This window comes from Thermobia domestica, chromosome 13 (genome assembly GCF_964235325.1).
Source record: "Thermobia domestica chromosome 13, izTheDome1.hap1.1, whole genome shotgun sequence".
Taxonomy (NCBI): domain Eukaryota; kingdom Metazoa; phylum Arthropoda; class Insecta; order Zygentoma; family Lepismatidae; genus Thermobia; species Thermobia domestica.
The window spans coordinates 31,216,482-31,239,624 of NC_137466.1; positions in this window are offsets into that span (position 1 = coordinate 31,216,482).

Genomic DNA, 23,143 nt, shown 5'->3' on the forward strand with positions numbered 1-23,143 from the left:
TCCGTGTCCCATAAGAGTTACGGGGAAAATCCCACACTTCATCATATGTTCTTGTAAACATAAAGGTAATATTGCCTTCTATTTGACGATTAGACCCGTGTAGTTCTTACAGTTTGTTAGGCGTGTCATTTTCATTACTTGTTCCTGTAGTTTGGAGGGCGAAGGAATTATTATGCAGTGTTGCAAACCCCGCACACCTTTGGTGTATCTCGGGAACGGTTAGAGATATCGCTTTCGAACAAACGCTATTAGGATTCTTGAATCTTACATAGACTTTCTATGGTGTTTCCAGCATTATGTCATATGGGCACTTTTCTTCCTATGGCAACTGAAAAATTTTCAATTTTTCCCCCTTTGCTGTGGCAACCCTGTTACTCACTGAATGCTGTGCGTTCTTTGGTTTACTCTTTCGGTTACTCCTTTTCATCCCGTAGTATTATTTTTCTTGCCTTTTTGCTAGTTTTGCTCTACGGACACTTTAATTTCTTGATTTTTGAAGCTTTATAACTTCCTTATTTGGCAACACTGACAGGTGCGGTTTCGCTTGTTGGTATTCACATTCTGTACTAATTCTTTTGATGGCACAAAATTATATATCTTCCATTTAAAAAAATACAACTTTGTATTGAGCTGGCAACACTGTTGACCTGGTAACATTGTGTGGTACCTCAAAAAACGTCCCCCTTCCACAAGTATTTGGATCCACTACACTCTTGCTAATATATCTTCTGGTTTCCGATTTATTCAGGGCTGTCCAACATTACTGAACCAACCTGTATATATATATATATATATATATATATATATATATATATATATTACTATAAATTTGGGTGGTTCATCTCGTTCCCTTTCATGGGTACGAAATTGCCAAATTTTAGTACAACCACGTGTTTCGTTTTTGACCTAATTTATTCACTTGGATGAGGTCCTATTACCTAATATGATTATATGGTCATGTATAGGGGTCCATTTTCTATCATAAGACATAGGTACATTGATGCACCCAGGGAGGGGTACCATAGCCAATCCCTTAAATTTTGGAAATTTTTCAATTTAAGCATTCGCTATCATAGTACATGACCTCAATATGTATCATGATAAATTTGGGTGGTCCACCTTGTTCCCTTTCATGAGTAAAAAAAAAATGCCAAAATATAAACATAAGCAATATGTTGTATCACGTGTTTGGTTTTTGGCCCAATTTATTCCGTTTGAAGCGGTCTTATACCGTATATGGTCATATGGTCATGTATATAGGTTCATTTCCTATCATAAGACATGAGTACATTGATGCACCCTTTAAAAAATTTGGGAGGGGTATCTTGACTCATCCACTCAGTTTTAGAAATTGTTTAATATAAGCATTTGGTATCTTCGTACAGGTCTTCAATATGTACCACTATAAATTTGGATGGTCCACATCGTTCCCTTTCATGGGTAAAGAACTACCAAAAACAAATTTCGGAGGTTATTGACCCTAGGTAAAGAACTACCAAAAATCAAATTTCGGAGGTTATTGACCCCTATTTAGCACGTTATATGGGTATGTACAGAGGTTTATTACCTTTATATGTTTATGTTCCCTTTTAAATTTGGGAATTATCAAATAACAAAATTCGGTAAACGTTTTCTAGGACCCATTGTAGATGTTGATGTTCCTCTTATGGCCAAATATTCAAAAATTTAAATGTTATTGACCGGCTTTATTATTGAATAAGTACAGGATTTATTACTTTTTCATAAGACACAGGTGTATTTGTGTACCAATCTTAAATTTTGGAAGGGGTACATTTCTTATTGTCGTATCAATAATTGGTAATTGTTCTTAAAATTGGATAGTATCTCATTCATTGGGTAAATCATTGTCAAATATGAGTATGATCACGTGATCGGTTATTGACCTATGATGGGATTAGGAGTCCAGGACATTGGTACATTGAAACTTTGTAGGATAATTTGAGAATTGTCAAATGAAATTACGTCATTGGTTTTGATTATTCCCGCCAAATATAAACGTAAGCAAGACGTTGTACCACGTGATTGTCCTTGATGAGGTAGTGTACTGGGATTCATTTCCTTTGTTGTGGTACTTCTTAAGTTTGAGTACACACACTTCTAGAAAACAGTTGGTTTTACTCAGGTAAACAATTGACGGACATTATTGACCTTATTGAACATATAATGATATGATTAACTCTAAGACTTAGGTATATCAAGAGAAGTATTCTTTAAATTTGGGAATGGTGATAAACAGAATTTTAACATAAGGTGCGAAATTTGAAACAATACATTGAACTTTAGTCACAGCTCATAGTCTAAGATCATTGGTAGTGATTGATTTGACCTTGAGCTTTAGAAATCTGATAGCTAACCTTATTGAATCTTATGACTCATAGACGAAAGGCAATACATGCTACAACAGTTTGAAATTTAATTATAAGGTGATGTAATCTGACACTAGCAAAGTTATTGTTAATGCAATTTGATTGGATGATCACTATCTTTCCTGCAATCTGATTGGTTGATCACTATCTTTCGTGCAATCTGATTGGTGGATGATTTTCAAATCTTTGCTGCATTCAGTTTTAAGTTTTCTTTAACATTTAAAAATCTTGGTTTCGTTCAACATTTTGCACTCACTGATAAATATGATCAAAACCGTTTATTTGTTAATCGAATAGTTAAAAACCGGATAAAGTTTGACGGTTAACCGTGAAACGTAAAATTTTTAGTTTGAAATTTTTTTTTGCTTGAAACTTTTTGTTTGAAAATTCTTGCTTTCAAATTTTTGTTTGAATTTTTTGTTTCAAAATTTTGTTTCAAATGTTTCAAAATTTTTTTGTTTAAAAATTTTTCGTTTGAAATTTTTTTGTTGCAAAATTTTGTTTGAATTTTTTTCGTTTCCAAATTTTTTCGTTTCAAAATTTTGTTTCAAAGTTTGGTTTGACATTTTTAAAGTTTGTGCACTCATTAGTAAAGAACCGGAACTGTTTAGAACTAAAACCTCTGGCAACATTGTGGTGCAATAGTACACGTCAGAACATGATAATGCAACGTCATCAGTTTTGCATCATATATAAGTATCGTTCGAGTTAGTATTCATGATAACATCATCATGGCTTCTTGTCTGCAATTTCTAAACACGCGTGATGTGATGAAATCATTTACCAAGATTACTGATTTACAACAGAATGTACCTTATAGAATCTTAGCTAGCCAAATGATCCCTACAAAGTTTGGATTAAGAATCGTAGTGAAGTTTGAAGATGATAAGTATATAATTTTACCAGCAAGATATTTACCCATGGAAGCATCAAAACAAGAAGAACTGTTACGTTTCTTAAATACTGGATCTGTATCTTTATGTTACAAAGGATTCTTGGGTCGAAGTCATCAACTTGAATTTAGTACACAGCCAGATTCGTCAGAAATTGTGATGAAATCATGAATTCAAACGTCAGCACATTCCTTTGACGTCAGACATAGTTATATGAATTTGGTTGGTCGGCATGACGTTAGCAACTGTGATGAAATCATGAATTCAAACGTCAGCACATTCCTTACCAATGACGTCAGCAATAACTATAAACCAGCAAATACAGTGTCATCCCACGAAATAATTTGAGCAAGTGCTTTTCAGGAGGAAAGATGTGTACTTCTAACGATAAAGAATTCATCTTCGCAAGCTATTATCCAATAAATATATTTCAAACAAAACATGTGATGATTGGTATCAGTGCTAGAACATTTGAACCAGTGATTCGATTGGGCAAAGCAGAACAATTTGGTGTACAACTGACCTGTGAAGAATGGCAAATATTATGTTCGCGAATCGACCAAATGAACGATTATTTTCATGATGAGCTAAATGTGACCATAGTCAAATCATTAGGCTCAAATCATGAAGTGGTGATGCATACAGTCCTCGAGGAGAAGATGGTGCTGTTACGTAAAAAGAGTACATTTCATGTCCCTCGCAACATGGTGTATCTAACGGAAACAGAATGGAACAAATTTATCAACGTATTCCAGTGTGTTTAACATGCAGTGGAAGTGTGCAACAAAACTAGTATATTCCTGAAAAAGTACTATTTTGAAAAATGTGTTATGCATATTGTACAACATGTATCTAGATATTGTGATGGTTGTCAACATCGTTCGTGGGTGCATACATGTATGGTAAACAGTTTATTTGTGATCAAATGGACATTGAGTTTCCACCAATTGATATTGCATTAGACCTTAAAAGACTTCAATTGGAATTAAAATTATATGCTAAAGACAAACTAGTGCAAGAAGTTCAAAATATCGACAATATCCAGAACCACTATCTGGTATGGATGTATGTGGAGTGTAATAAAATGATCCATTTCAATGAATTGTGTTTTTTTTTATTTCAAGTACAACCCCATGTTCTGACGTGTACTATTGCACCACAATGTTGCCAGAGGTTTTAGTTCTAAACAGTTCCGGTTCTTTACTAATGAGTGCACAAACTTTAAAAATGTCAAACCAAACTTTGAAATCAAAAACCCCCGAAATTTGACTTTTTGGCAATTTTTTACCCATGAAAGGGAACGACATAGACCCCCAATACGGATAGAGGTACATACTGTGGTCCTAGGCTACCATACCAAATTTTTAGATTTGGCAATTTCCAAAATTTAAGGGGGGTGGTCCTATGTCATGTACTATGATAGCGAATGCTTAAATTGAAAAATTTCCAAAATTTAAGGGATTGGCTATGGTACCCCTCCCTGGGTGCATCAATGTACCTATGTCTTATGATAGAAAATGGACCCCTATACATGACCATATAATCATATTAGGTAATAGGACCTCATCCAAGTGAATAAATTAGGTCAAAAACGAAACACGTGGTTGTACTAAAATTTGGCAATTTCGTACCCATGAAAGGGAACGAGATGAACCACCCAAATTTATAGTAATATATATATATATATATATTAGGGTCTTATACTATTATACCAAATGTTTAAATTGGGCAATTTCCAAAATTTAAGGGGTGGGCCAAGGTACCCCTCCCAAATTTTTAAAGGGTGCATCAATATACCCATGTCTTATAATAGGGAATAGACCAATATACATAACCATATAATCATATAAGGTAATAGGACCTCATCCAAGGGGATAAATTGAGCCAAAACAAACACGTGGTTGTACTAAAATTTGGCAATTTCGTACCCATGAAAGGGAACGAGGTGAACCAACCAAATTTATCATAATACATGTTAGGGTCCTATACTATAATACCAAATGTTTAAATTGAGCAATTTCCAAAATTAAAGGGGTGAGCCAAGGTACCCCTCCCGGGGGTGCACAAATGTACCTATGTCTTATGATAGGAAATTGACCCCTATATATGACGATATAACCATATAAGGTAATAGGACCTCATCCAAGGGGATAAATTGAGCCAAAACAAACACGTGGTTGTACTAAAAATTTGGCAATTTCGTACCCATGAAAGGGAACGAGGTGGACCACCCAAATTTATAGTAATATATATTAGGGTCCTATGCTATTATACCAAATGTGTAAAATAGGCAATTTCTAAAATTTAAGGGGTGGGCCAAGGTACCCCTCCCAAATTTTTAAAGGGGTGCACAAATGTACCTATGTCTTATAATAGGAAATAAACCCCTATACATAACCATATAACCATATAAGGTAATAGGACCTCATCCAAAGAAATAAAATGGGCCAAAAAACAAACACGTGGTACAACGTATTGCTTACGTTTATATTTTGGCAATTTTGTACCCCTAGAAGAGAACGAGGTGGACCACCCAAATTTATTATAATACATGTTAGGGTCCAGTACTATAATACCAAATATATAAAATGAGCAATTTCCAAAATTTAAGGGGTGGGCCAAAGTACCCCTCCCAAATTTTTAAAGGGGTGCACAAATATACCCATATCTTATGAAAGGTAATGGACCCCTATACATGACCATATAACTATATAGGATAATAACACCTCATCAAAGGGGATAAAATCGACCAAAACCAAACACGTGGTACTACGTATTGCTTACGTTTATATTTTGTCAATTTTGTACCCCTAAAAGGGAACGAGGTGGACCACCCAAATTTATCATAATACATATTAGGGTCCTGTACTATAATACCCAATGTTTAAATTGGTCAATTTCCAAAATTTAAGGGGTGGGCCAAGGTAATCCTCCCAAATTTTTCAAGAGGTGCATTAATATACCCATGTCTTATGAAAGAGAATGGACCCCTGTATACGCCCATATAACCATATAGGGTAATAACACCTCATCCAAGGGGATAAATTAGGTCAAAAACCCCCGAAATTTGACTTTTTGGCAATTTTTTACCCATGAAAGGGAACGACATAGACCCCCAATACGGATAGAGGTACATACTGTGGTCCTAGGCTACCATACCAAATTTTTAGATTTGGCAATTTCCAAAACTTAAGGGGGTGGACCTATGTACCCCTGCCAAAATTTAGGGGGTGGGTCATGGTACCTCTGCCAAAATGTAGAGGGGGTGGTCCTATGTACCCCTAGTTCATTGACCCCGGCCAGGGACCATGGGTCCTGAGGCAGGAACCCAGGGGCCAAAAAGTTTCCTGAAGTAACCCCATTACTACTACTTCACACATTTCTTACCGCTTGTTGGCTACAAGTACTTTTTCTGATCTTTTACCTGATTTTAGCTACACCATTGAATTTTCAATTCGATAATAATAATAATAATAATAATAATAATAATAATAATAATAATAATAATAATAATAATAATAATCTCAATATATTTATATTTCCTCTAGCAAGACTTCTGAATACCTTTGTAGTCCAATATTATTATTTACCAGCTGTATTCCTAATTAAACCACAGTTCGTATTCAAAAAATATTTTGCATTCCTACTTTTAATTTAACATATCTCTTATATCATTCGTAATGTTTCTAATTAAGAATGTAGTTTATTTCTGTCAGTAGCTTCTGCACTTCTGTTCTTCGAAATAACATCCCATCAATGTGGGTTTTCATCGCTCCAATAGTGATAATTTTTTCGGTTCACCAGACCATATAAGGTAAATATCACTTCATGAAAGAATACCGGAGGGAGGGGCACGGTGGTTCAGTGGTAGAACGCTTAGCTCTGGTGTGTAGGACTACTGGTTCGATTCCCGGCCAAGTAAGGTTGTGGTGGACAATATTGTATAGGTGAGTTTTCCCGGGGTACCCTCGTTTCCTTTTAATTTCACCCGTTCTTTCATCATCATTCACTTGCTTTAATCATCGTCATCCTAAAGGGCATAATGTGGGACGTTAAACTGACAGTCTGAAAGTTACCAGAGAATACCATGTCATTTACGAGAATATTGCTGTCATCGATATTTCATATCATTACTTCGCAAAACTCAATGCGGTGATCAAAGTTGTCTTCCGTTATTTCATGCACTAAACGCATTCTCCTAGGGTTTCAACTTATACCGCCTTATGCAGAGTCGTTTTGACGTATGATTAGCGTCACACTAAAGGTTTGACTACTGCAATTAACATATGTTAATCGAACTCTTTAGTATGGTACTAATCATACTTCAGAATGACTTTACATAAAGAGCGTAGTGTACAAAAATTCATTGCGCTGAACTCTGGGAAACACCTAGCTTGTTAGCAACTCTGGTTATCAATGAATGCGGAATTTCCACAAAAGATTGTAAATTAAAAGAAACTGCCAAATTGCTACATTGTTTCGGCCTTCCTGATCCCATGCGGTACCTTTCTGCAAAACATTCAATGGTCTCTTAGGCAGTTGACTTCGAAATTGGGTTATGGTCGGAAAATGTAGCATTAAATAACTGTTGTACCTCTGTATATGATCTCTTCCTATCCTATAACCGGTGTCACGTCAGAAGGGCCCGAACAAAAGGGCGAGGACAGAAAGGCCTTAGTCAAAAGGGCTCCAGTCATAAGGGCCTGAGTCAAAAGGACCCTGGTCAGAAGGGCCCCCTAACAAAAAGGCCCCATGTCAAGAAATCTGAGATATAGCCTGCAAAACTTCAGAAGTATAAAAATACTTATAAAATGAAAAATATTACGTGGATATACCTGTTTATTTGTGTTGAAAGAACATACATGTGGAAAAAATATAGGGTTAGTAAAAATGTTACGACAGACCAGTAATAACGATACGCGTGGACGGAGGTAAAGTAAGTATTGCAGATGGTGGATTCTGCGATATTTGATATCACACAATATCTTTTGAATGGAAAGAGGTGGGTTTGACACATCAATTTAGGCTAGAATGTTCCCACAGATGAGAAGAAGAAGTCATTTTTTAAAATCTATCTTCATTCGTTTGCGAGATAGGGTGCTACGTTTGACATTTGTATCTAGTAGACCAAAGTATCTGGACAGGCAAAGAGACACGTAGACGTAGAAAAGTAAAAGGTTGCAGGTTGATGCGAAAACTACACTGAGTGAGGGCGTGGACATAATGACAGCCATCCTAGATTCGCCATATTGGATATCACATAATATTTTTAAATGGAAAGGAGCATGTTTAGCACATCAATTTAGGATTGAATTTTCCTACAAACGAGAATATGATTCATTCCTTACCAATCCTCATTCTTTTACGAGGAAAGTGTGCTATGTTTGACATTAGTGTGTAGTAGACAAAAGTATCAGGACAATAAAATAATAATTTGGCGGAGGAAAAGCAAATGTTGCAAGTGTGTGTTGTTGCAAAAACTACATTGAATGGGGATGTGGACACTGTTGATCACATAAATATTCAGATATTATTAAAAGCTACTATAAAATGTCCTCTAAAATTATTTTATTCCTCCAAGTTAATACAGTTAGTATTTAATAGCAAACACACAATGATTTATAACTTTCTTTAAGCATTTCGGCATCGTTGTTACAATTTTCCTGGTGTAGTGTGGGGAAATATTGTTCCAATCTGTATGTAATGCTTTTCTCAAACCTTCTTTCACCGTAACTCGTATATATTGACCTTACGTTGCAATTCGCTCCAAAGATTCTCAATGGGATTAAAGCCGGTACTGTGTGGTGGGGTTTAGCGAACTTTTGGGCAGTTTTAAAGCAATCTTTTCTTTACAACATATACTTTGTTTGGGATCAATATCTTGATAAAATTAGAAGTCCTTCTAAGAACGTTAAGATATATTTCTTCTGTATTTTAAAGCAGGCTGGAAGTTCTTGACATTTATTTCTGTATTTACTTGTCGAAACACTATTATTCTACAATCATATTCATGCAGGTTTAACTTAAATTCGTCGATAAAAACATTCCCACCAGTTTTTGGGTTTATTTTCAAAAGCTCTAGAAAATTTAAGTATCTTATATTTCTTAATTTGGGTAATACATGGTTTCTTTCTAGCAATTCTACCATTATATCCTTCCCGTATTAACTCTACATGGTACAATACACTGACCAGAAGAAACATCGTTATCACCCACTACTATTTGAACGACGTTGTTGAGCTCTACCAAATATTCGAAACTGCACATTAAAAGCATTCTATTGCTTTATAATCGTAAAGTAACAATTAATCACAAATATACTTACTATTAAAATATGTTATACATACGTGGTAACTTCTCAATATTTTACAAACGTAAGCAAACGAACAGAAACGTAAAGAACACAATGAAGTACTGTTTATTAGTTACCTGTCTAAATACTTTCTTCTACTAGAAACAAATGTCAAACTTAGCACACACTATCGCGTAAATGAATAGAGATCGGTCAAAAGTCGACTCAGTAAGGGGTGCGCACGAGACGAGTCGAGACAGAATTTTCCTGAGAATATCCGAGTCGAGACAGCTCTTCCAATAGAAAAATGCACATTTTTCGAGTCGAGACATCACATTTACAGTACATTTTTGAGACGAGACAGCCTCAAAGCTTGTCTCGTGCGCATCCCTAATTCAGATTATTGTTTGTAGCAAGATTCTAGCCTAAATTTATGTGACACAAGTACCTTTGTCTATTTGAAAATGGTTTATGGTATATAATATGCGGAATTCAAGTTGGGTGCCATGATCATTTAACGCAGTTTTAACACCAATACCAACGTGTAACATTTACTTTTCCTTTGTCCATTTGTATCTTTGTTACTGCCCTGTCATGATACTTTTTTCTATTAGATACATATGTCAAACACCTTGTCTCATAAACAAATGGTAATGTGTCAAAAATGAGTTCACCTTCACATTTGTGGAAATATAAAGCCTAAACTGAAGTGTAAGATCATAGCCTTTTCCATTAAAAAATGTACGATCCGCAATATAGTGTAATTCAAAATGGCTTCCACGGTGACCACACTCCAAGCCAATGCAGTTTTTGCAATAACACCAATTGCAACATTTGATTTTCCCCCGTCCACGCGTGTCGTTATTATTGTTCTTTCCCAATACTTTTGACTAACCCTGTATGGAGATCCACATGTATGTTCTTACACCAAAATTAAAGAAACGTTTTCAAGATAATATTATTCATATAATACGTATTTTTCTACTTTGATTCAGGGGCAGAAATTGAATTTTAGAACTAAGGGAACAGTCATTAATAGATAGTCTGATTGGGCTAGGTCTCGAGAATACAAACTTAGAGATATGATATGATATGATTTTCACTTCAGCATCCCTTTCAGCAGCGAGGCTGTATGAGATGTGGACCTAGTGATTAACGTGGAATTCGAACCACATGAGATCCCACCGGGAATCGAACCCGGTCTTCCACGTCTACAAACTCAGAGAGACGCGGTTGAAAGCAAACATTCATCGAGAAACGACTTAAGCGATAGGGATTGTTGCAGAACAAACAGCAACCAAACAAAATTAAGATCACCATTCAAGTTTCCTTTTTGTCTCTAATAACCACTGACCCGGGTTCGATTCCCGGCGGGAGCTCATGTGGTTCGGATTCCACGTTAATCAGTAGGTCCACGTTTCATATAGCCTCGCTGCTGAAAGGGACGCTAAACTAAAATCAACTCAACTCAACTCTAATAACCACTGATATTCTTCCTTCTATTAGACAATCACTTCTACTTACTAAGGTGGCACTATCCACTCGTGCATCTTTGATTTCCACTTCTGTTTTTATTTCAGGCTTTCTGGCCGTGGGACTATTTCTACCCGGGCTCTTTCCACTCAAGCCCTTTTTCGCGGGACCCTTTTGACATGAGGCTCTTTTGACTCGGGCCCTTTTCTCGCGAGGCCGTTTTGAGGGAGAGGCCCTTTACACTCAGTCCCTTTTGTTGCGGTGCCTTTTTGACCCGGGCCCTTTGGACCGGGGCCCTTTTGACGCGGGGCCCTTTTGACGCAGGGCCCTTTTGACCCGGGCCCTTTTGACGCGGGGCCCTTTTGACCCGGGCCCTTTTGACGCGGGGCCCTTTTGACCCGGGCCGTTTTGACGCCGGGCCTTTTTGACGTGGGGCCCTTTTGACGCGGGGCCCTTTTGACCGGGGCCCTTTTGACCGGGGCCTTTTGACGCGGGGCCGTTTTGACTCGGGCCTTTCTGTCCTCGCCCTTTTGTCCGGGCCCTTCTGACATGGAGTCGAAACAATACTCAATACAACAATTTTAAAGGGAAAAATAATTTTCGAGGCCGAGGTGGTAGTGAAAATTTTAGATCAGGACGCGCAAATTATCATAACAACCAGTGTTTTTGTGACCATACTAATGTGTCTCATGTACAACAGGTGCCTAGTTTTAATTAAATGCAGGGTGTACATCACATGCAAAGTAATGGTACGGCATATTATGTTCCTGTACAAAACCCTTCCCAAATGAATCAGGTACAGGGGACTCATAATTTAAACTGACAACCTCTGTACATGCAGACGGTGGATGTACAGATAACAAGAAAAGGGGCCAACCCGTAGAGATTAATAACTAATAGTGTACACCGTCAATATAAACAAAAGAATGTTCAGAGAGAAGAGATACAGACTCCATGAGAAATTGAAGGGGACATGGTTAGATTTACAATACAACTGAGAAAGTAACCATTAAAAATAATTGCAGATACGGCAAGAACAATATCAATTTTAGATAAACCATTGCTATCTCCTAAACCTAAATTGTCACCGGAAATTACGAAAGTTGTTGGTGTTTCATGTGAACCTATAGAGCTGAAACATACAGCCATAATCAAATTTCTAATCAACGGACGATCCTTTCATCACGGGTTCAGAATAGTGGAAAATTTTGGTCCGAAAGCTCTTTTAGGAAATGACTTCTTTATTTTTTTATAACACCCGTGTTGATTACCTCAATAAGATGCTAACTTTGTTTAGATATGGAAAGCCTTCTCGTAACACACAACAACAAAGTAATACAGGTCATCATGTCTATTGGCAGAGGCATATGATCCAAAGTTTCTTATTCATAAAATACGTATCTTCCTCCAAGACCAAGAATAATTGTTCCAGTTAAATTTATTAATTCGAAATCAGGTCAAGAAGTGATTTTAGAGCCAGACATGTCTATGATTGAGAAACTAGGAATTTTAGTGCCGCGAGCTAATTTGAGTAAAAACGGACCTGTAGTTGAAATTATTAACCCTTTAGTCACAAAAGTCGTTCTTCATAAGAATTTTGTAATCGGGAAAGCGGAAGATGTTCAAATTGAAGAGTCAAATCAATGTTGCCAATCAATAGATGAAAATTATGTGGATGAGGAATTATTACGGGAAGGACAACAGTTATTTCAAATTTCTAATTAAATATTGGTCAAGATACCAGTCCTGAATATAGAGAAAAAGTAATAGACCCCTGCTAAAGCTTTGCTAATGCATTTACGTAGAATCCTAACAGAATCGAGAAAGCAAGACATTTTCAATGTAAGATTGAACTTAACACAGAAATTCCATTTTCACGCAAACAATTTCCAATTCCACATGCACTCAAATCGGAAGTTACGCAATTTATAAATGCGTTATTGGAACAACGGGTGATACAAAGATTCAATTCACCTTATAATTCACCGGTTATGTCTTTTTTAGGAAACCGTCGGGAAAATTGCGCAAGATTATTAATCTGAGAGAATTGAACTCAAGAGTTTTGTATCATAGTGTTAATTTACCTTCTGTCAGTAAAATACTGTCAACTATGTCAGGACACTTGTACTACGGATATTTGGATATTTCTAATACCTTTTTCACATTAGAATTAGAGCCTCAATTAAGGAAATGTACATCATTTAGCACTCCAAATCTTTGAATATTCGAATACCTTCGTATGCCACAAGGTTATGTAAATTCTCCCTTTTATTTTAATACGTTCCTATCAGGTGTACTAGCTATTTTACAGCCCGACAATATAGCCTTATATGTGGATTATCTATTTTTATTTTCAAATTCTGAGGAGAAATTTGTAGAAGTTCTAGAACAACTGTTACATAGACTGAGAATCAATGGTTTAAGTGTGTCGGTAGAGAAATCACAATTTCTCATAAAATCAATCATAGCTTTGGGACACAAAATTTCAAAATTTGGGTTTGAAGTTTCAGACAGAAATTTCAAAACTATTGAAACTTATCATCCATAATTACGACCGTACTTAGGGCTTTGTAACTATATTCGAAAATTTTGTCCCAATTATGCAGAAATCACGGAACCGCTTCAAAAGCTCGTTCGTAAACGAGAAAATTTTGAATGGACTGCTCAACTTCAAGAAATTTTTGAACAGAAATTGCTAGCAACTTCCGCTCTAGCATCATATGATCAAAACAAACCTTTGTGCTTGTATACTGACGGGTCAAGGACCGCAATTTCTTAAATTTTGCTGCAGACAGAAGATGAAAATTCAGGTGAATGATATGTTATCTCATACTACTCTCGTTTATTAACAGAATCAGAGAAATAAATGAGTGCTAACATTTCTGAGGATTAGTAAGAATTTGCCACCAAAACTTTTGAAATGGTATTTTTATATATCAGAATATCAATTCACGCCAATATATGTAAAAAGTAAGCTCAATATAGCTGACGTACTTGGCCGTTACACACTACTTTCCGTACATCCGTGAGATCCTTCAGTAGAAAATAATGATCTGGACAAACGCTTAGTGAATTTCACAGAGCCACAGGATATAGGTCGCTATCGAAGAGAGGACACATTCTTTGTAGATATTTATAAATATTAGAAACGGGAGAAATTTCGTCAAACACCAATGCAGTACGAGTGTCAAAATGCTATGAATTAGTAGATGGAAAACTTTATCGAATACATAAGTTCGCAAACGTAGCCAAACTTTTACTATGTATTCCCTTTAAGTTACAAAACAAAGTGTTTGATATGATTTATAAGCCACCATTGACCTCTGCTCATCTAGGTTAAACAAGAACTATACATTGCATAGAATTTATTTTCCACACATGAAAACGTTCATTAGAAACAAGATTAGAAGTTGCCCATCATGTTTATTAAATAAGAGAGTCACTAAGCTTCCAAAAATGTTACCACAGACATATGCTCAATGACAGCCTTTTTCTACTATCCAAATTGACGAGGTACGACCTTTCCCAATGCCTGAAAAGCATAACAAATACATTCTCATCACATGTGATGTCTGTACCAGGTAAGTATATTAGAACAGATGCTTTAATAGACTTAACAGTAGAATCAATAGCTCACTCGTTATATCGAAAAGTATTTCTCAAATATGGTCTGCTAGAGAACACTATTTTGGGCAAACTTCTCGATCACAATAGCAAAATAATGGCCGAACTTTCAGAAAGGTTGGGAATCACATTGAATTTCATAGCTGTCAATCAGCACGAATCTTTAGGTTTGGTGAGAAAAAAACAGCAGACATCATTCAGCAAGCGTTACGATACTATGTATCGTCTGAAGGACACACATGGGACTTATTTTTAACAGCATTCACTTTTTCGTTAAATAATGTTACAAAGATAATAACAAAACTTAGCAATTTCTTTTTGCTACATGCTTATCAGCCAAAGTCATTCTTGGAAAATGATTTTCAGACTCGAGTACAAAACATCGAAAATGCAGATCGCATTGAAGTTTTGAAAATGATAAGAGATGAGGCTTATCAAAATATGATCAAGAATTATCAAAAGCAACTGGAGAAGTTTCTTCAAGAAAACAAGCAAATAGAATTCCAGGTTCGGGACGTTGTCTTACTGAAGGACCATCAGAAAAAGAAAGGGATCCCAGAAGTATTCAGTCACAAATATAACAAGAAAGCTACAGTTGTAGGTTTTACTAACAGTGCGAACAAAATCGTCATAGAATATCAAAATAAGAAGAATAACTTCAAATGTGATTAAATGGACATCAGATCTTTAAAGAAGATTTCATCAGTAAGAGAAGAAGACGCTGTGACATAAACATCTATTAGCCTGGAAAGTAGGCAATTTGCTCAAGACATGGGACGAAGAAAATTATCCAAGATTTGCATCTAAGGAAACAATTAAACATTTACAGCTAAGAAACATGATGAATGATGTGATCAGAACCAAAGACAAGCTAAGACGCTAGATGACACCCATAGACGCCGGTGGACGCAGATGACGCCCAAAGATGAAGCAAGTTTGTACTATCAACTTAAGATGTTCCCACGCCGAAACTTTCAGAAAGTTAACCAGATATTCAATCAACAAAAGATGACCCCCAATAGAAGCGAAATCAAGAACCACTGGACGAATTTCGAGATGGCACATGGAAAAAGAAGAGGATCATAATTATGTTAGTCTAGAATAGGGGCATTAGATCATTCTGGTGAAAGCCTTTCGTATTGATTTCTTTTGTTCACTCAGCAAGTGCGAACAGACTGCGCGATAACAGTCTTTCTTCTTCGGACACCGTGAGTGTAAGTGCCTTACTGTTTTCTTTTTCGAACACAAAGAAATCAATACCCTTATTTTTCTTTCCTGGGACTATTCTATTTCTTTGATAAGCCAGTTAGGCCTAAAACTTTCTTATTTCGCGATATAGGAAATTAGAGAATTTACTATTTATAGACATTCAACAAACTTAGAGTGATTGCATTATTTTAATAAATCTTCAGAGAATTTTTTCAATATTTATTCATGTTATTTTCAATTAGTCGTTATTAAAGTATACTACGATCATAAATTGCCCTAGCCTAATTTTTTTCTCTCCTTTTGTTGCAAGTCCACAAATATGAATTTACTAATTTTAATAACCATCATGACAGTACAACACACACAAGCACAACAAAACCCCTTGACACGGAAATCTCAATTTACCATTGGAAATCTGGGCATAGCATTAGCACAGCGGGGATTTAGCATTCACGTCTCCCAATATATCTATCAACCGTTGCGCATTCATTTTGATTTACAGTTCGATACGGTCAAAACGAATTCATGCACGCGATTCCACCAATATTTAGAATCGACTAAAGAAACAGATACCGAATTTAGACAAAATATATTAAATTTAATCCCTTGTCATTTTATTATTTCGTAAAATAATTCTGTTACTTGCCAGTCTAAAACAAACAAACAATTTCTATTTGCTTCTTTACTAGGACTAGGAAGCTTGGCCCTTTCTTCCCTATAACGCTTATCAATTACATCGTCTAAATCACGTAGTAGATAACCTTGAACGTTACGACAAAATCATGGAATTCGAACTTCAACAAATGAAAAGAAATTTTCTAATAAAGCCCTTTCAATTCAGCATGATGTTATTCTCACCATTCAAGGATCTTTTGAATCTTTGAAACTGGCAGTGACAACACAATATTGTAATTTTCTTACCCACTAAGCAAGTTTAATAAGTTTTGAGACTACATACCAACTTCATAAGGGAATTCTTTAAACTTTTGGAGATGTTTATCAAAATATTCTTTCTTTTCGCATACTAGATACGGACCATGCAAAGCAAATAATTGAACAGCATAGTCTATTAAAACACACTGGGCCTTATGCAGAGTCGTTCCGATGCCTGATTAGAGACATACTAAAGAGTTCGACTAACATTTGTTTCCTGCAGTAGTCAGGTCTTTAGTATGATTCTAATCATTCGTCAAAACGACTCTGCATAAGGCCCACTATTTTCAAACAGGACCTAGCTTTATTGTATTCGACTACTCATACGACACTTCTAGAATATAATATGGATTTGCAAGTTCTAACAGTACTTTCAAAAATACCCATTATTTTACCAACATATTCTTATTCACTTATTCAAGATTTCAAATCTAGGTTATTTACATCAGGACAAACATGTTAAATTAAAACTACCACAAATGACCTATTTGAATTAAAACTTTACCCTCTTTCTAACGAAAAATGCATTTGGAGAAGCTATCTCTTCCTATGTGGTACAGCTCAAATATCAACTACACCAGTTTCTAGATGTATAACTGATCTGGTCATTAGAAACACGACGAAATCATGTACCGTAAAAGCATCTCAAAGGAACTTCAAATTTATTTATCTATACACCCTAGTAGGTATTTTGTTTTCACCATTAACAACTGTTCATGTTGTCTCTAGAAATGTCCAAACCCAGTTTATTCAAATTATTCAGACGATCAACAGAGAGTTTATTTCTTATCTTATTCGTTCGATTCAGTGATAACAAATCAAATAATCTTGGATAGTAGACATACCGTAGAAGTTGCATATCATCACATAGAGTTACCTTTTACCTATAAATCTTTCATTTTCACAATGGGATGTAGAAAACCAATTTTACTTGAATAAATTACAGAACCTTTGTTCTCAACTATCGAATTTGACAGTGAACCCTACTATGTCAATATGGACTCACTTTGATACTCATACTACTTATAACATTGGAATTATTTTTATACTAGTAGGATTTGTATTACTAATTCTTATTGTAGCTCTACTTATTAAAATATACAGGCTCAATAAGATAGTAACTCAACTAAATAATCATATTCACAGGCCTGAAAATGATTAAAGAAATAAACAATGAAATCAAATATTAAGTTATTGAAACGTGAGTAGGCTATGAATATACATTTTTCGAAGAAAATTTTCAAGTAGAGCTTATCTCACAGCAAACTAACTAGGCAATAGGTATGCAAAGCATCCCTCAAAGAAACTAGTTAATTAAAAAAAAGAATATTTGGTTATTATTAAAATTAGGCTAAGCATATTTCAAAGAAGAATAACAAAGTAACAACTTCATTTCCTGATTTTTTTTTTTTTTTTTTTTTTTTTTTTTTTTGCCTTTCTAGGTACGCTCCACAATGCAATCATCTTATACTTTCGTCACCCCTACAATTACTATCCTAGTAATCATTTTAATAATTTTGTCATTTATAATATACAAACTATTCAAAATTAAATTAACCCCAAATAATGTTTCAAATTCACATATTCAGTCCGTCAAATATGTTTCTTCAAAAACAATTTTACACATAACCCCAGATTGTTCTTCGATACACCTCTATGATGATACATTAAGTGAATATCCAACAATTAATCCTTCTATGCCTACTATAGTTCTTAATGTTAATGGTATGTCAATAATTTCTTCCAACTTTATGATATTCAAGCATTAAAAGGGACTCATTTCACTACTTCTAAGTAATGGTGCAGACTTAACAGTTGTGCTTGTCCTAATATCTGTCAATAAATGTATTTACTACACGCATAAACAAAAACACTCAATGATCACGCCTACACAATAACATCAAAATCATCAACAAAAGAACAACAGCAGGAGAAGCAGTTTCCCATAGATGCCTTATTTCCAATATCAACAATAGACTGAGCCGAACAACAGGATCCTGAGGAATCTATGCTTGCAGAGTATTAAATATTATTACCAGTTATCGAAGTTAGGACTTCAGTGATAATGACAATTGAATACATATGACAGACTAGAAAAAGTTTCCTCGTAAGATAACTTTGAACGATACTGTAAAGTACCCAAAATCCTCACATGTATTTTGTAAATTTATTTTGTTTATTGTAATACAAGGAAGCGATATTCAAACTATTTGTTTAGGAAAATAAAAGCAGATAAGTAGTCATGACACTACAGTTATAAGAAGTTTTCCTAAACGGAAATAACAAAGTAAGGCATTTCATAAGAAGACCTGAGCTAAGCTCTACAACCTACAATCTACCTGACCTGAGCTACAACCAGGAAGCACCTGAATTCCGGAAGGGGTTGTGCTGGTTGAGTACGGAGAGTAGACTAGGGAGTTAGAATTAAGATCGCATAGTGAAAAGACATCGATTAGAGATTATCAAAGCTGAACTACCTGTGAGTATTACATCTATTTACGATGTTGGATAGTCATAATGGTTAAGTTCTGTGCCATTACGATTTCGTAGATTTTTATAATTAAAACCATTTCGAGTCCTGATAGATTGTGGAGTGATGTCGAAAATATCCAAAAGAAATTGATTATTTCATTTAAGATTAGTTCAATTCATCCTTGAGTTGTCTAAATACACGGTGTTACAAATTTCAGATGAACTACGATCTGCCCCCAAGTATTAAAAGTTTCTAAGATAGTAAGTCATTCCAGTTTGAAATTTGTAGCGCACGTTAATACAATTCAATTTTATTTATTGCGGCACTTAGAACCTGTCTCATTATTAAATTTTGTCTCGTCTAGAAACAGAAGCGTCAGTTTCCAGACGAGTTCAAACGACATAAAATAATTATCTCGTACCCAGACACTGGTGTAGAGATAGCGTGCCTGCCTGCCACACGACATTTGGGTAGGTGGAACTCGGCACGAAATCTGCTCCAACGGGCCATACTGACTCAAGTTTCTCCTGGTTTTCCTCAGTCTCCCCAGGTGCATGCCAGGATGGTCCCTTCTTTCAGGCCAGGAACAATTCCTTTTCCATCAGTCCTAGAGTCAGCTAAATATCGATGTGACCTTGGAGTATATATCCGATCTCTCCTTGTGTTATTTCCTTGAACAAATAAATAAATAAAATATCTCGGCTCTCTTATTCATTTGCAGGTTTTGTCTCGTCTCGTAAACTTGTTGCTTCATCTCATTTCGTTGAATGATTGTCTAGTGTCGTGTATGAGTTCTCTTAACGAGACGAGACACGAGAATGTTCTGGGCTCGTGAGCAATACTACTTATGTCATTGCAAAGGAATTTGAAAATGTAGAATCCAGCTTTTTGAGATTCTTAGCATCTTAGCATTCGTCTGATGGGCGACAATGGCATGCAATCCTCCTTCCTTTGACAAATAAATGATATCAATAGAAAGCAAGTCATGCAAGGAGTACCAGTGCTCGTCATCTACTTGTTTAATAAATGGAAGAACATGAAAAGGTACTGGTTCAAAAAACGCTGTCACGCAATTTAATAGGAGGTTGAATTCACCTCAGTGTCGCCAGACTTGAGAGCGCTTAAACTTGAGCCAATGTTCTGATCGATGTTTGAACCATGAACGCACGATTAGCCTGTATCGTAGTCAGACTGAGCTACAGCGAACTGTATAGGAACTGGGAAATAGTCAAAATGAAATAAATGGAGAAAGGAAAAGGGAATGCCTGAATTGTAATATAGTAAGTGTTCGAATGTGCGTTATTTGATGGGAAATTGCGTTGAAGGTAGACAGAAGCAGTCAGGGTTGATATGTTTAAAACAAAATGTTTAAAACAAGTGTTTAAAACATGTTTAAAACGAGGGCTGTTATTTTATTCAGTTTGTTTTATACGTTTTAAACAAATTGTTTTAAACATGTTTTTTTTTCGATGCTGGTTGGACATGTTTAAAACAACTAAAATATCAGATTGAAGAAGCTAATTTAATTTTCTAACAAACAACCCATCCTCCGCAGGATTTGTGCATGGAGTAAATTACAAGCAGAGTTATGTTCTTATTATAACAGCAATTACTGAACGAAATTCTGCACATCAGTGTGCGTATAACTAAACCAACAGAAATTCAAGAGAAGTATTCGAACATTTCTTAATTCCCAAGAATAACGGAGGTTAAACACACTATACACTATTCTAAGATCCAAATTCACAAATTCAAAACTTGGGTATTTTTTGATCACTATCATTTGCATAATAATGAACAGTTCTCACATCATAAGCTAGAAGAAATGCTCTGACAAATACAATTCACAGAAAAGAGCAGTGACTAGCTTACAAGGAGCAAATGACATATTTTAAATAAACAGTTTTCAAGATACATCTCTATCTGCAACATGGGTAGCTATTAATAATTAGTGACTACGGCATAACAACACAATTAACTCTAGACACCCGCCAGGGATTTTAACAAAATGGTAGACTCTCACGTTCGGGGCTCTGGTGTCCCCCTTAATTATCACAGAGTCATGAGTTATATACCATTGGAAAACTTATAGACCACAAATTCCAACGAGGTAACATTCATGAAATTCCCGCCGTATTCGTAGAGAAAGAACAGACATAAAAATCATTAAAAATATGAGAATATTGACTTTGCGGGGCCCTGGCAACCCTTGCAGTCACGCTATGCTGACAAAATGATGCTAATGTGTAGGCCACATACTTGTGACAATAATATAAGAAATGGTAGCCATTGCTGCCATTGCGTAATGAATTCGTTTTATGTAAGAGTAGGAACTATTTAAAAATACTATGCGCATAAAAACATTAATTGAATTAGACATTCTCCCCCCTCCCCCACAATAGTACCACGTCCATATACAAATCATTTTTGCTGCACACATCATGTATATGAACAAGAATTATGCTTCTAGATCACTTCAGTGAAATATATCTGTGTTTATGGGACCGTAAATAAAATAAATGAAATTAACCAGATTTGACCCCCTCTTCCTCTATAAACAACAAGTACACATACAGGTTACTATCATGTAGAGGACTACTTCATTGCTTCACATACCAATTTTTATGGATGTACCACAAAGGGGGGAGGAATACCCGCCAAAACCTGATGAAAAAAAATTCGATAATTTTTTTAAAAAATAAAACTTCATCCTCCCTCTCTCGTACATACATACTCCCTATATACATAAAATGCAACTGACGGAAAGCTCCATCTCTCACATACTTTGGTACCAAATCATCTTTCTAGCTTAATTAAGGACTGAGTTATTGATGTTTGTTGTAAAAATAAATAAAATTTACGTCAAAAAACTTAACCTCCAAAAATAGGCTAACTTTGCCCCCTCCCTGCTATCCCCATATAAGCAAGAAGTACAAATACAGAATATTACCATGTAGTGACCTCCTTCAGTGCTTCACGTAACAATTTTTATGAATCTATCCCCCAAGAGGGGGAATGACCCCCCAAAAAATTGTTGAAAAAACAAAAAAAACGCGATATTTACCCTCCTCCCACATACATAAAATGCACACCAGCAAAGCTGCATTTTTCAGGAATAAACTGGTGCCAAAACCATCTTCCAGCCTTAATTTGAGGTTTAAGACTGAACCATTGAGGTTTAAAGCCCTGACACTGCAGTTGCGTCAATGGGTGTTTAATGCAGACGACCAGTAGAACGTAACACAAAGAAACTAAACTACATATTCTATGAACGGTGATCGGGAAAATCCCGATTTCTTTCTCCAGAATTGAACATTTGGGCGGATCGAGATTAGGGAAGTTCCCGAAATTTCATCTAGCGGTTGAATATAGATGGCAAACAATACCTAAGAGTGTAAAAATGTAATATATATGCCTATTTAGATTATTGTTTTAAACAAAATAAACATTTTAAACATGTTTTTTTGTTTAAAACAAAGTACTTTGTTTTAAACGTTAAAAATTTTTTAACAAAAGAAACACGTTTTAAACATAAAAACGTTCGTTTTTTTAAAAAAAACGTTATTTTTCAACCCTGGAAGCAGTAGGGGAGGAAACCGTCAAATATTGCAGAAAGCTGCTGATCGATTTTCTTTAATGAGCATAGTGCCATGATATGTCTATTTTGGCTGAGTGGCAGTGTCTCACGTAATCAAAACGAGCAACACGCCACTCATCTTTCATTTCCCGTTTAGTTCTGTTTGTGCCGTTGTGTGTTGAATTGATGTTAAATTGTGTGTTACAATCAAATGATGTGTTGCATAGGCACCCGTACGTCAAAGTGTGTATGAAGAATAGTTACTAAGTATGCACTTGCAAA